At 43.2% G+C, this 14,646-nt stretch overlaps 1 protein-coding gene across 1 annotated transcript in view; it reads right to left on the reverse strand.

Moving 5' to 3' along the window:
• CHMP4B (charged multivesicular body protein 4B) overlaps window positions 1-14,646 on the reverse strand; it is a 107,791-nt gene that overhangs the window by 33,777 nt on the left and 59,368 nt on the right. The window lies entirely within an intron of this gene.

Consider the following 14,646-nt stretch of genomic DNA (forward strand, 5'->3'; position numbering starts at 1 on the left):
CAAAACGATGAGGAGCTCATGTTTTCTGCATTTGCTTCACCTGCCTATCTTTGGTGGCTTTTATAGAGAAATTAGTCAATAAAAATACATACAAGTCAGTTAGAAACCTCCAGATGACTCAATGGGAAAAATCAAACTACTTCAATTGCAGCTGTGGTTACAAACAACCAACATAGATGCTAAGACAAGATGAGGTGCTTTATTTTGCTTGTGGTTTTGCATCATGAAAACAAAGTTGAAATGGTACTACAGTGTCAGACCCCAAGGTGACTCAGCTGGTTTTCTAGCAGCACAGGATTTTAATTTGATGCAGTTGATATGATAAGATAGTATGATTTAAAAAAAAAAAAAAATTTGGCAAGATGTAAGTGGTTTTCATTTTGAAATGAAAATACATTCAAATGGTGTTGGGCTCCATGAGACTGCAGATCACAACTTGTTTATCCAAATCATCCAGTTGTGTTAAATTTATTGAAGTGTAACTATATAAAAAGCAATAATCAGGGATTACAGACTTTTCAGTCTCAGACTGATTACCAGCAGCTGCAGGTGTTTAGTATGGTAATTAGAATGTGCAGTCTCTATAAAGAGTACATTTCTAGTCAAACCCAATCCTGTTCTGCCAACAAGATGTACTCCGGTATCTATTTAATTGATTATCTGAAATGCTTCTGATTTCAGTAGTAGTTACAGATAGATATTTTATCAAACTGGCAATACATTTTGATTGAACGTACATACCAATGCTTGTATATGAAGGTATCACTGCTTCTGAACTTCTAACAGCCAACATAGCTAAAAAATGGGGGGGGGGGGGGGGGTTTGTTGTTTTTATTACACAGTGGACACCATTCCTACTGAGGAGTTTCTTGCTATAATTCAAACCTGCCTTGGTAGGCCAGAGTTGTTGCTCTAGGAAAGACAAGCACAGAGAACAGTGTGTACCTTGACAAACAGTGACTTTTCTGGCAAAGTCATCCTTAGCCTGGTAACTCATCTATCCAGAAAATCAAGCTAAAAAATGCAAAAAGTCACCACCTCAAATCATCCATACTTCTGCAAAGTATTGTGACTCACGCTTATGGATTCATTCTTTATTTTAGTGCTCATAACCAAACTGTGGATGAACTGTTTTACCTAGACAGTTTCTTGGGTTGATCTGAAGTTCTTAGGTCCAGAGATCCCACTACAGGTTTCTGGGAAAGCTCCCAAGTTCTTTAGATCACAGTAGCTTATGCTATACTTGAGATACTACTATTCTCCAGTAGTAACAGCAGGAGTGCAACCAATAAGTTGGGGAAAGAAGGAAACATATGAGTGTACAAGATGAAAATGTTTCCTGCCTATTACCATGAGCCATCCTAAGAACATAAGAATTGCCATGATGGGTCAGACTAAGGTCCATCGAGGCCCAGCATCCTGTCTCCAACAGCAGCCAGTCTGGGTCACAAGTACCTGGCAGATCATGAAAAGTAGATCTATTTCTTGTTACTCACTCCCAGAGACAGCAATGGCTCTCTTAAAAATAAAGATATATATAGTTCACCTGGCTAATAATGTTTCATGGATTTTTCCTGCAGATATTTCAAACCTCAAATCCTACTATGCTAGTCATTTTGATGACATTCTTTGGCAACAACTCCACAACTTGCTGTGGTTGTGCAGTACGTCGAGGTTTCACTTCCAGGGAGGTTATTGTAATACAATTTTATTTTAACAAAGAAGAATTTTTGATTCAATAAGAACAAATGGACTTTTCAATTGAGAAGTTTATTTTCAAGTGGATCAAATTTGGGCATCAAATGGGGATGTTTCTTTGCTAATTGACATTTTTTGTCTTTGAATTCATATTAGTCCCAATAGAGTTTTTATTTTCTCATTTCTTCGAGTCACTGCTTCAAATATTCGTCTGATCGGCCACATCATCCTTTTAAAAGTGTCGGGAAGGAAGTGGAACCGGCCGCAGCCATTTTTTGATCCATGTAGACTTCACATTCTAGAGAGTTTCTGTAAGTAAGCATTGTGTGGTAAATAGTTTCATTTTTATCATCAAAACTTAAAAATAATTGGTTTTTTTCACCAGGCACTATGTATAGTCTGGACTGTTTCCCTGACGCAGCCCATGGAGGGTGAAACACTGTCAGCGTCGGAAGTAGATGTCCAGTACAGGTGCGCACATGTTATAAAAATCGGGATCAGCGCGCGCAAGGGGGTGCACAATTGTGCAACTTGCGCGCACAACACCCGCAGCCTTCCCTACCCCCTAGCCTGACCTTCCTACCCCTTCCCCTAGCCTATCTGCCCACCCTAATCTAACCCCCCCCCCCCCCCATTTTTATTTTACCTGTGCACCTGCTGGAGGCAGGCACAAGTAGAGTGCGCCAGCACCTTGCGCATAACCTTTTTAAAATCCAGGCCATTATACGTTTTGCTGGATGATAAGCTACCAGCAAGATCTCATGTGCGAACGTATCTCTTAGGAGTAAGTGGGATCCCTTTCAATTCGGATAACTAAGGTGGCATCCAGGATACGGATCCTAGGTTTATACCAATATGAAAGTTTGTTTCTTCTTCCCCAATAACTCTTAGTTCATTCTCTAAGGTCATGGGTTTAAATAAAAACTTGCAACATTGTTTAAGAGAACAATATAGTGAGAAATTACTACTTACCTGATAATTTCCTTTTCTTTAGGACAATCAGATGAATCCAGAACAAGTGGGTTATGCACCTCTACCAGCAGATGGAGTCAGAGCAAACTGACGTGTCAGTACATATTCCCCTCTGTGACATCAGCCTGCCAGTATTCTCTTCAAAAGCAACTGTGGACAGATTAAAGCTTGATTAAAAACAGATAAACCATTTCAATACTCAACCAAGAATGTATTAACACTAGCCTAGGGACTGGGCCAACACTTGTAATCCCTGGCCACCCAGAATGACCACAATACAATCAATCATTCGGCAGCCAAGAGAGGGAAGCTGGATTCATCTGATCATCCTAAAGAAAAGGAAATTATCAGGTAAGTAGTAATTTCTCATTTCTTAGCATCCAGTCAGATGAATCCAGAACTGGCATGTATCCAAGCTACTCCTGAATAGGATGGGAGGCTGCCCACGGTCCAGTCAAAACCACAAGTGCAAAGGCTGCATCCTCTTGGGCTTGCACATCCAGATGAGCCTTAGTGGAATGAGACCTTACCTGACTAGGTAACAGCTTCCCAGCATCAACATATGCAGCCATAACTACTTCTTAATCTAACAAGCTATCATGGCCCGTGAGGCCAGCACTCCCTGCCTAGTACCGTCATGAAGGACAAATAGGCGATCCGTCTTCCATATAGGCTTAGTAACTAAGATACCTGACAATGTGTCTCTTGACATCCAAGGGTCGCAACAGACTATACTCCTCTATATCTCTCTCTGTCCAGAGACAGTAGGGAGATGGACTGATTCAAGTGAAAGTCATTGACCACCTTTGGTAAAAAGAAGGAACAGTATATGCAGCTGTATCACCCCCAGAGTCACCCAGAGGAATAGCTCCCAACAAGACAGCTCAGAAACTACGTGCAGAACAAATTGCCACAAGAAACACTGTTTTCAAGGTCAGTATCTGCAAGGACAGGATACATGTATAACCGCTAAAAATTCAAACACTACTTCCAGAGTCGCCACTATTAAGCCAAGTAGTTGCAGGTAGGACCATACAGTCAGGCGCAAAGTGTTCATCAACTGGCAGAGCAGTGCCAGCAACTTCTGAATTCGAGCTTTCGGCAGAAAAAACCTTGCCCTGCTTCAGGTCGAACCAAACCGCGAGGTTATTCCAATGGACTGAGCAGGCTGAAGGCTGCTCTTGGCCAGGTTTATCACCCAGCCAAGCTCCTGCCCCAGACAAATCACCTTGCAAGTCACCAGGCAGCTCTCTTCCAGCGACCTGGTGCGAATCAGCAGTTGTCCAAATACGGATGTACTAGGATCCCATCCTCTCTCAACTCTGCCGCTACTACCATTACCTTGGAAAAGATCATGGGAGGAGTGGCCAGACCAAAGGGCAGCACCCAAAACTAAAAATGTCGTCCCAGAACTGTGAACCACAGAAAGCGTTGATGTTCTAGTCTGAGGAGAAAGTGAAGATACACCTCAGACAGATCCAGATAGGTCAGAAATTCCGACTGCACAGCCATTATTTACAGAGTGTAATGTTTCCATGCAAAAATGCTTCACTCACAAATAACCGTTTACATCTTTGAGATCCAGGATGGGACGAAAGTAGCCTTTCTTCTTGGGCACAATGAAATAAATGGAATATTGCCCAGTCTTTTCTTAAGACATGGGCACTGGAATCACAGCCCTCAGACTGAGGATCCTTGCCAATGTAACCTCCACTGCCTGCTGCTTCTGGGGGGTGTGACAGGGAGACTCCATGAACAAGTTCCGAGGAACACTGCGAAACTCCATTGCATATCCTTCTCTTATCACCTCCAGGACCCATTGACCTGATGCAATTTTGACCCATCTCCGATAAAAGAGAGCGAGGCAGCCCCCTATTCTCCTGTTCCTGGGGGTGGGTCAGAAAACCTTCATAGGGAGGATAGAGAGGTAGCACCTCCTGATCCTGTGCCCCCTTTCTGGGTTTTCTGGGACAGAAGGACAGACCTACCAAAGGGTAGAGTCCTCTGAAAGGTCACTCCTCTATAGTGTTGAAAACACTTGAATCCTCTAGCAAGACCTCTCATGTTAAAGGAGCACGGCATCTGCTTCTTACCCTCTGACAAATGAGGAACCGGTGATTCGCCCCATTTACTAGCCAGTTTCTCCAACTCACTCCCAAATAAGAGCAAGAGCTTTAAAGGGCAATTTGGTGAGGTTAGCCTTGGAGGTCGCATCGGCCGACCAATTTCTCAGCCATGATGCCTGGCCGCTATCATCCAAGCCACCCCTCTGGCTGAAGTGTGGACCAAATCATAGCCTGCATCTGTTAAGAAGGTAGCAGCTGGTTCTATAACTGCCCTGGAGTTCATCCCAGAGTCAGAGTCATCGACCTCTTCGGAGAGAAGCAAACAAGAGCGAACCACCAAGGATCGACAAGAAGCAATCTGCAAGCTTCTGACACTGCTTCAAATGTTGCTTAAGAATAGTCTCAATCTTTCTATCATGACCATCCTTCAAGGCCGCTTCTCCTTCCACAGGAATCGTGGTCCACTTGAAGACTGCACATACAATGATCCCTTACCACTGGATCCAGAGGGTACAGGCCTTCCAAAACGTGGCTCCCTTTGAAATTAACCTCTGGGGTGCCCCACTCAAGCTCAATCAATTCTTATATGGCCTCCATTACAGGGAAAAAACAAAAGGCTTTACACAAGGAAACCAAAATGGGATTTCTCTTTGGCTCAGAAACAGAATCTGCCCCAGAAACCCCAAAGATTTTCAAGGTTTGGGAAATCAGAACTGGCAGTTCTTCTCTATGAAAGAAGCATAACATAGTCCTATAACTGTTTTAGTCCAGGAGCAATTTCACCATCCTCAAGAATCAGGATCGGCATCATCATCCTTGCCATCCGGATCTCTATCTGGTAGTCCCGCTGCTGCTCTAGGAGTACTCCAGTGCTTAACAGCAGGTCCAGGCAAGGTTCCTATACTTGCGACTCTGCCCTGGGAGCACTGGACAGGGTTAGTGAATTACAGGCCTTAGTCCACTACCCACCTTATCTTCAATTTTACTATGACAAGGTGACTTTGCAAACTCACCCCAAATTCCTACCAAAGGTGATTTCCAGTTTCCATAATCAACCAAACCATAGCCTTACCCATTTTTCAGCCAAAACCTCATGCAAATGATGAGAAAAAACTCCACACTTTGGACTGCAAGCGTGCACTTGCCTACTATAAGCAGCACACCCATTCACCTACCAGACCATCTCAACTTTTTCTTTCCTTCAATCCGAACGCACAAGGACTTCCAGTAACGAAAAGAACTTTATCCATCTGGATTTCCAATTGCATTTGCTTCTGCTACCAGCAACGCTCGCAGTCTCTACCTACAACTCTGAAGGTGCACCAAGTACGTGCACTCTAGGAGGTTTGTGTGTTGTGTCCTTTCAAAAGCAGTCCATAGACCTTAAGTCGTTAAGTGATCCAGATGAGCTACCCAACCTTTGGGGGATGCAGCCATGGTGAGTATTATCTGATGACGAAGGAGTCGTAGGGGTGAGCCCGTCTGTAGCGTTGACTGAGAAAGCCACCATTGGAGGTCTTTTCTCATACTGTCTGTTATGGCAATTGGGGTAGACAGTGGATGAAGGAATTGGATCCATTGTAACTTCAGGCCCCATTGCAGATGACGTATGTGTAGGCGTGTGGGAGTGAGAGAGAGAGTCTGTGTGTGAGTCAGACAGCATGTGCCAGTGAGAGACTGTGTATAAATGATTGTATGAGAGAGAGCATGTGAGAGTGAGAGAAAGCATGTAAGAATGAGAACCTGTTTGAGGGAAGAAGATAGATGGAGAGAAAAGAAAGAAAAAAAGACAATATAAAAGTAATTGGCAAAAAAATAAGAAAGGGAAGGTGGAACAAAAAAACCTGTAACCAACTGATTAGAAAACTAATATCAGACAGCAAAGGTAAAAAAAAATTACTTTTTATTGATTGGCACATGTAATCTTTGGTAATGTGCAAGAGTAGCACTTTCTCTATGCGGATCTCACAATGTACGAGATCAGCATGGAGGAAGTGGAAACCCATGGGGCCTGCACAGAGGAGGCAGCAGAATGGGTTTCAGTGCCAGTAGCAGCAATCAGCGCCTTCCCAATAGCCATGCGGCAGCAGTGACAGTGGCAGCAGAGGAATGAGAGAGGCTCTGAGGCTGCTGGCAAAAGAAAGAGAGGGGGGTCTGCCTTTAGTGTGTGCATGTGTATGAATGGGAGTCTGCCTCGGGGTGTATGTGTGTGAATGTATGGGTGCCTGCCTGAGGGTGTGTGTTTATGAGAATGAATGGGTGGTCTTCCTGGGGGTGTATGTGTGAGAATAGGTGCCTGCCTTTGTGTGGTGTATGTTTGTGTGAGAATGAATTGGTGCCTTCCTGGGGGTCTGTGTTTGAGAGACTGAATGTGTGCATGCCTGGGGGGATGGTGAGGGAGTGGTGTGAAATGAATGGGAGCCTGCCTGGGGTCAGTTTCAGTGTGTGAGAATGACTGGGAGCTTGCCTGGGTGTGTGTGTTTGTGAGGGAACCAGAGAGAGTGAGAGCATGAGTGTGTATGAGAAAATCCAGGGGAGTAAGAGTTTGTGTACGTGGGGGAGGGGTGTGTGAAGGGGGAGAGAGTGTCTTAGAGTGTGTCAGTATCTGTGAGAGCGAGAGGTTATGGTGGATATAAGAGCATGAATGTGTATGTATGTGACAGTATGTGTGAGAGAGAGGATAACCTCCTAATCCTCGACAATATCAGGGTGATTGGAAATTAGAACTCCACGTATGATAGCAGGGGCTTTTTAAAATCCTTATTAGTTTTAATTATTGGGTGTTATTTGATATATGTGCTGTTTTGAAATATTTTATTGGTGTTTGGGAAACTGTAAAAATGTATATGATTTTAATTAACAGAAATTCTATTTATCAGTAGTTTTAAAATATTCTTTTATTAGTATAGTTTTACTATTATAACTGATGCTTTATGTTTCTTGATTTTATTTGTTTTATGAGGAATGATGGTTCTGGTTTTCCATTGTTAATACACAGAGTCTGGCTTCTTGTGGTTTCCATTTCAGTTTTTGTCTAATTTGTGCTCCTTTATTTTGTAATCTGTATTTGGTGAGGGTCTGTCTCTGCTCTGAATGTGACCATGATGAGAGATTCTGCTAGCATAGGGATCTATAGCAATCTGGTTTATTTTGTTTCCTCAGTAGGTGGTGTATTTGTATTTTAGGACCCAGTGTAATATTTACCCTTGCTTTTTCACAGGTAGGGTTATTGTTGTTTGAGTCCTTGGTGTTATTACTGTTGTTACAATGGGACTGCAGCATAGATTTTGAGTGTCTTTTTTGCGGGATTTTGTGTTAGTTCACAATGTGTCTGGCAGTGGAAGGTGTTTGTGCTGCTGTTACTGTGAGGTGACACCAGAATTTGAAAATATCTTTTAGTATGATGAGCTGTAAGGGAAACATCCCAGCTCCATTGTTTGGGGGAATTTCAGTGAATCACAAAGTTATAGAACTGGAGGTGCAGGATTTATATTGACATTTTGTCCCTTCCTATAAATTCCAGACTTCACTCTCATAGCCATACAGAATTAGTTGAATGAGGCTATCAAATAATTTTATAGTGTGAAACTGGCCAGCTTTTTAAAATTACGCAGAAGACCCTTTGGACTTTTTTTATTAACACCAAATATTCAAAAGCTGTGTTCATCCCATCAAGCTCATACATCTCATTAAAGAGGTAAATTGAATAACACAATAACTTTGTTTTATTATTGTTACTCAAATTATAACAATAACATTAATCTTGGAATATTATATATTTTTAATATAAATGAAAAGTTTTCAAAAGATAGGTTGTGCTGTGAAACATTTTTATGTATATATTTAAGGAAACATACATAAATTGTCAAAATACATTTCGTTCGTTTAACCTTTAACCTCTGGTTTGCTAGTAGACTGAATTACTCTCACGAAATTATGTTTGTCTAAAAAGTGTGTCACCAACATGAAAAGTTTGGAAAGCTCTGGGTTAGATCTCTACTTGGGTCTATAATAATGTTGACTACAGATGTGCTTCGGGTAAAAATTTCGTGTCGGGCTTTGTTTCGGGGCCCCCTCCACACAGGAATTTCATTTTTCCCCCTGGTTCGTGGGTTTTTTTTTTCCCAGGGATCCCGATTTTCGGGTTAGCATGCACTAACCTGGCAGAGTTAGCTCGCACTAACTCAAAAATGAATTTTTTCCAAAATTTCGGGAAAAATAAATCAATCTTTTTTCGGTTCTCCTGAACCATTCCGAATTAGGCAATTTTGTTGACATTGCCTAATTCGGGAAAAACGATTGCACATCCCCTAGTGTTGACAGCACTTACTACCAAGTGGTAATCCAAAAAAGATCCTAGTTGTGTAATCAGATGAGAAGAGAAAGCATGAGAATATACATTTGGACCATATACATTGCAAAACATTTCTGATTATATAAACACCCACTCACAATAATAAATCTTCTGTCAAGAGTCTTTCACAACTATCTGGCAGAACAGGTAAATCTTTATGAAATAAAATTATAACTCCCTTTTGCCTGCTAGAATATGAAGAGAAAAAAAGATACTGTCCCACTCATTCATGTTTAATTTTAAGATGCTTATCTGTTAATGAGTTTCCTCTGGAAAAAAAAGCTATTTGGATTTTCCTTAAAATAAAGTTGGGTTTGTTTTTTTTTATAGAAAAGTGGATACCATCTACATTGAAGGAGGCAAACTTAATACTAGCCATAAGGAAGAACAATATCTATTACATTAAATTTGCCAAATCAGTCCATCAAGTGTCAGAACCAGCTTAAGCAACATGACCAGACAATAGAAATATCTGGAAATTTCTTGTAACAAAGAAGTACAACACATTGATATTTACCAAATCCATCCAGTCACCCCTTACCTATTCATCAGCAACACTTCCCTCAATCACACATATTCACAACTTAAGACAACATAGTACAAACACCTAAACTCTCCAGGGGACTGCACCAAGTGAAGCAAAATCTTAATTTTCTTCCTTCTCCTTTACCTGTGGTGCACCCTATGGGATCAATCTGTTCCAGATTGAAAACTCAGGAAAGTCAACAGCTGAAAAGGTAACTTTTCCTAATACCCCAAAACAGTATGAAAATATAAAGCACAAGCTTAAACCTCAGATTTAAAAAATGAACTCAAGTTGCAGACATATTAGGAGTCCTCAAAATAGAAAGATATATAAAACTGTTTTAGTCTCCTGGGCTGAATTTAAAGAAATAGCAGTGCTCAGCATTAACAACTTGCCAGGAATAAACATAACCAGGCACTTAACTTTCATGACTACATTAAGTCCAATATTATTACCACCAAAACTGTATTGAACAATTAGCAAAATAACATTTGTCTCTATACAAAATAGACTGTCCACTATTAAATCCAATGACAGACAAAATAAAAATGAAAAGAAAACCATTAACAATTACTTGAGCTGGAGCAGGATGATACAAGTCAAGGGTCGTATCTGCTTCTTACACAAGTGCTATAGTTCATTACCATCCAAGGTATTAATTAAAAGAAAAGTTAGATAGGCACCTCAGCAAAAATGAAAACAGAAAAAAGGGGAAAAAAAAAAAAAGAGCACAAAAATCAGGTAGAGCAAGACCAACACTCCAGGTGTTATGCCCGGTCGCAGACGGCTGCGACCACGCTTACATCCTGCACTGTTCTCCAGCCCTCCCCGGGTCTGCTCGCGGCACAGGCCAATCTCTACCGCCACATTCCTCATGGCAGCCGAAACGCCGCTGCCAGCTACGTTGTCTACGGGCCTTCCTTTGAAGCCTCTTTGGCAGGAACCTCGGTGGGGTCCCTGGTTGATGATGTCATTGGATCAAGGTACTTAAGCTCCAACTTCGCCCTCAGCTAGCTGACTTGGCAACAAGTTCTGTACATCTCTACTAGCTCCTGATCCGTGTTCCTGTGGCTACGCTATTGGACTCTGTTGGACCTTGGCCTGTCTGGTACCCGCTACTCAGGGACCAGTTGAAGGGAGTGGACAGTGGAGTGCTTCATGATCTGGAAAGAAATACGACGAGTGAGATAATCAAATTTGCAGATGACACAAAATTGTTCAGAGTAGTTAAATCACAAGCTTCCTTGTACACAATGTTCCTTGTACACAATGTTCCTTGTAAAGGCTTTGCCTATATATATCCTTGTTTTAAGTTATCTGTAAACCGGCACGATGTGCAAACGGTTGCCGGTATATAAAATTAAATAAATAAATAAAAAAAATAAAAAATAAGCAGATTGTGATAAATTGCAGGAAGACCTTGTGAGGCTGGAAAATTGGGCATCCAAATGGCAGATGAAATTTAATGTGGATAAGTGCAAGGTGATGCATATAGGGAAAAATAACCCATGCTATAATTACACAATGTTGGGTTGCATATTAGGTGCTACAACCCAAGAAAGAGATCTAGGTGTCATAGTGGATAACACATTGAAATCGTCGGTGCAGTGTGCTGCGGCAGTCAAAAAGCAAACAGAATGTTGGGAATTATTAGAAAAGGAATGATGAATAAAACAGAAAATGTCATAATGCCTCTGTATCGCTCCATGGTGAGACCGCACCTTGAATACTGTGTACAATTCTGGTCGCCGCATCTCAAAAAGATATAATTGCGATGGAGAAGGTACAGAGAAGGGCTACCAGAATGATAAGGGGAATGGAACAACTCCCCTATGAGGAAAGACTAAAGAGGTTAGGACTTTTCAGCTTGGAGAGAGACGACTGAGGGGGGATATGATAGAGGTGTTTAAAATCATGAGAGGTCTAGAACGGGTAGATGTGAATCGGTTATTTACTCTTTCGGATAGTAGAAAGACTAGGGGGCACTCCATGAAGTTAGCATGGGGCACATTTAAAACTAATCGGAGAAAGTTCTTTTTTACTCAACGCACAATTAAACTCTGGAATTTGTTGCCAGAGAATGTGGTTCGTGCAGTTAGTATAGCTGTGTTTAAAAAAGGATTGGATAAGTTCTTGGAGGAGAAGTCCATTATCTGCTATTAAGTTCACTTAGAGAATAGCCACTGCCATTAGCAATGGTTACATGGAATAGACTTAGTTTTTGGGTACTTGCCAGGTTCTTATGGCCTGGATTGGCCACTGTAGGAAACAGGATGCTGGGCTTGATGGACCCTTGGTCTGACCCAGTATGGCATGTTCTTATGTTCTTAGTAGTCACTCTTCGGGGACCTAGTCTCCTGGCCTCCCCTGCTCCTCGGGGTGGCCCTGCGCTTCCTGAAGTCCTACTCTGCAAGGCTCCCTGCTCCTCAGGGCTGCCCCCTAGAACACCTTACCACCCAGGAGTTTACTCTAGCACTTCCCAGCTCCCCGGGCTTGTGCCTACATGCAGTGTTGAACGGTCAGACTTCTCCGCTCATCGGGGCTGCATCCTCCTACTTCTCAAAAGACTCACTGCACTGTCCTGCTCCTTGGGACAGTGTCTTGTGCTTTACTGTGACTGACCACGCCTCCCCGCTCTTCGGCGTTGCGCTTACGTGCTACAGGACTACCAGCGCTTCCCCGCTCCTCGGGGCTGTGCTTCTCTATCATACAGAGACTGTCTGCGCTCCCTGCTCCTCTGGTTCTATCTACGTCATCATCGGAGACTGGACTCTGGCTTCCCTGCGTCACTACAACTGCACCTCCCTCGCTCCGCAGCTCTGCCCCTCGGGGGTGTCACTCCACTATACCTCCTGCACTCCAGTCTCAAGCCTTCCACTCTACGGCCTGCCCGGCGCCTTCCCCTTCGGGGGGGTCTCAATCAAGGTATCTTCAGCCTGCTTGTCTACTGGGGAATTCCTCCTGACTCCTCGGGATCTCTCCAAGGTCTTACCCAGAGCTCCCTGCTGTGCCTGACCTCACCTCCCGACATCTTAGGCCTGTGGGGCTCCTCCCCACAGGTGGTAACAACTCATACCTCGGGCCAAGGGCCACAAACCCACAAACCATTACACCAGGTTAATAAGCTGTCATTTTTGTTAAGGCTTCTATCTACAGCATGGAGGCTAGGTAAATTTCTTCTAGTGTTCCCACAACTTGGTCTGAGGATTTCAACATGACAACTTTACTGTCTTTGATTACTCAATTTTGGGCAGGAAATAAGAGGGGAAACGTAATGCCATTACAAAACAGCTCAGTACAAGTTGGCACTAAAGCCCTGCAACTTAGCCAAATAATCATTAAAATCCAGGACCTTTTGTCCAAGGTATTCCAAATTTCTGTTCTTCTTAAATGCAGACATAATTCTTATCTTGTCTGCATAATTGAATTTGTAAGCAACCACCAGTCGAGGCTTTGCAGGCGGTTCCTTGGCCACACCCAGCCAATGCACATGTTCTATAAGCCAAAGAGCTCGGTCTCTAGGGATAGGCAAAGAGCCTCTGGTAACCAGATTTGCACTAGCTGAAGAAGTCCCGAATCTTTTACAGACTCTGGAATCCCTATAAAACCAATATTTTATCTCCCACGATTTTCTTGGTCCTCAATTCTTTCTGCCAGCTTGATGTTTTCTTTTTTCAAATGTTTCTAGTTGCAAAGTAAAGTAATCCGACGCCTTTCCTGGGTAAGCATTCTACCTTCCAAACCAGAAAGTGGGCTAGTATGTTTATCCAAACTCTCGCATTTCTTTTGCGGTGACCGAAGTTTGCTTAAGCTGTCAATGTTGCCAATACATTTTTGGATATTTCCTTAAGTCCTTTTTCAGCTCTATTAAAACACTCAGATTCTGCTGCCATTTTGGGAGATATAAAGTGAAGTTTTTCTTTTGTAACTCTCAAACATTTTTGACGACATACCTCTCAAAGAGGGCTTTGTAAGCCAGACATCTTCATTTAAGTGAAAAACATACACCACTTCCACTCAAACATATTTGCATGCAGATGGAATTAGATTTCACCGGAGCCCACCCACACGTCTCCTCAGCTGGCCAGCATACCAGAAGTCCTCAAAATATCTTTATTCACAATATCAAATGCTATTAAATCTAACATAAGAGACCTGAATCCCTTGTTGATCTGCAGCTGAATCCCACAGAACATAGCAGTTCCAAACACATTTAGAATTGCCACGTAGGCAGCCGAGCCTGAGCGAGGAGGGAGCCATTCGGTGAGGAAAAGAACTTTGAAACTCCCGCCCCGTTTGACGTCATCTGAGGGGACAGCGCCTACAAAATCGGCGCGTTGAGACGTCCAGGCTGCAGCCGAGCCTGAGCGAGGAGGGAGCCATTCGGTGAGGAAAAGAACTTTGAAACTCCCGCCCCGTTTGACGTCATCTGAGGGGACAGCGCCTACAAAATCGGCGCGTTGAGACGCCCAGGCTGCAGCCGAGCCTGAGTGAGGAGGGAGCCATTCGGTGAGGAAAAGAACTTTGAAACTCCCGCCCCGTTTGACGTCATCTGAGGGGACAGCGCCTACAAAATCGGCGCTCCACGGCGCACCGCAGCCGCTGGCGCGCGGCTTTGTCCGGCTTCGTCCGGCGCGGGACGGAAGGGCGACCAACCTCTGCCGGGCTCATCTGCCACTGAGGCTCTGACATCACAGTTGTTTAGCACATAGCGTTTCCTGAAGTAAGTGACTTTTTGATTTATTATGCCTCCTAAACGCAAGGGGAGGGTAAGGGTTTACCCCCCGGCACCCCTCCCCTCGCCTATACAACAGGAAATAGTACGCTATATGTCTAATGTAGCTCTGAAAACTCCAGTTGCCAAAGACTCTGCAGACTCAGTTTTTGGGGGAGAAAATACTGGGACACTAGACGAGGCATCACTGAGTCCTAATCTGAGACTTCCACCGAAACAGAGGGAAAGTGATGCATCTACCGGCAGTATAAAAGAACTGATAACACCCAATGAAACCAGGGTTAAACTGGTTGAA

The sequence above is a fragment of the Rhinatrema bivittatum genome, chromosome 8 (assembly GCF_901001135.1).
Source record: "Rhinatrema bivittatum chromosome 8, aRhiBiv1.1, whole genome shotgun sequence".
In the NCBI taxonomy this organism is placed as follows: Eukaryota; Metazoa; Chordata; class Amphibia; order Gymnophiona; family Rhinatrematidae; genus Rhinatrema; species Rhinatrema bivittatum.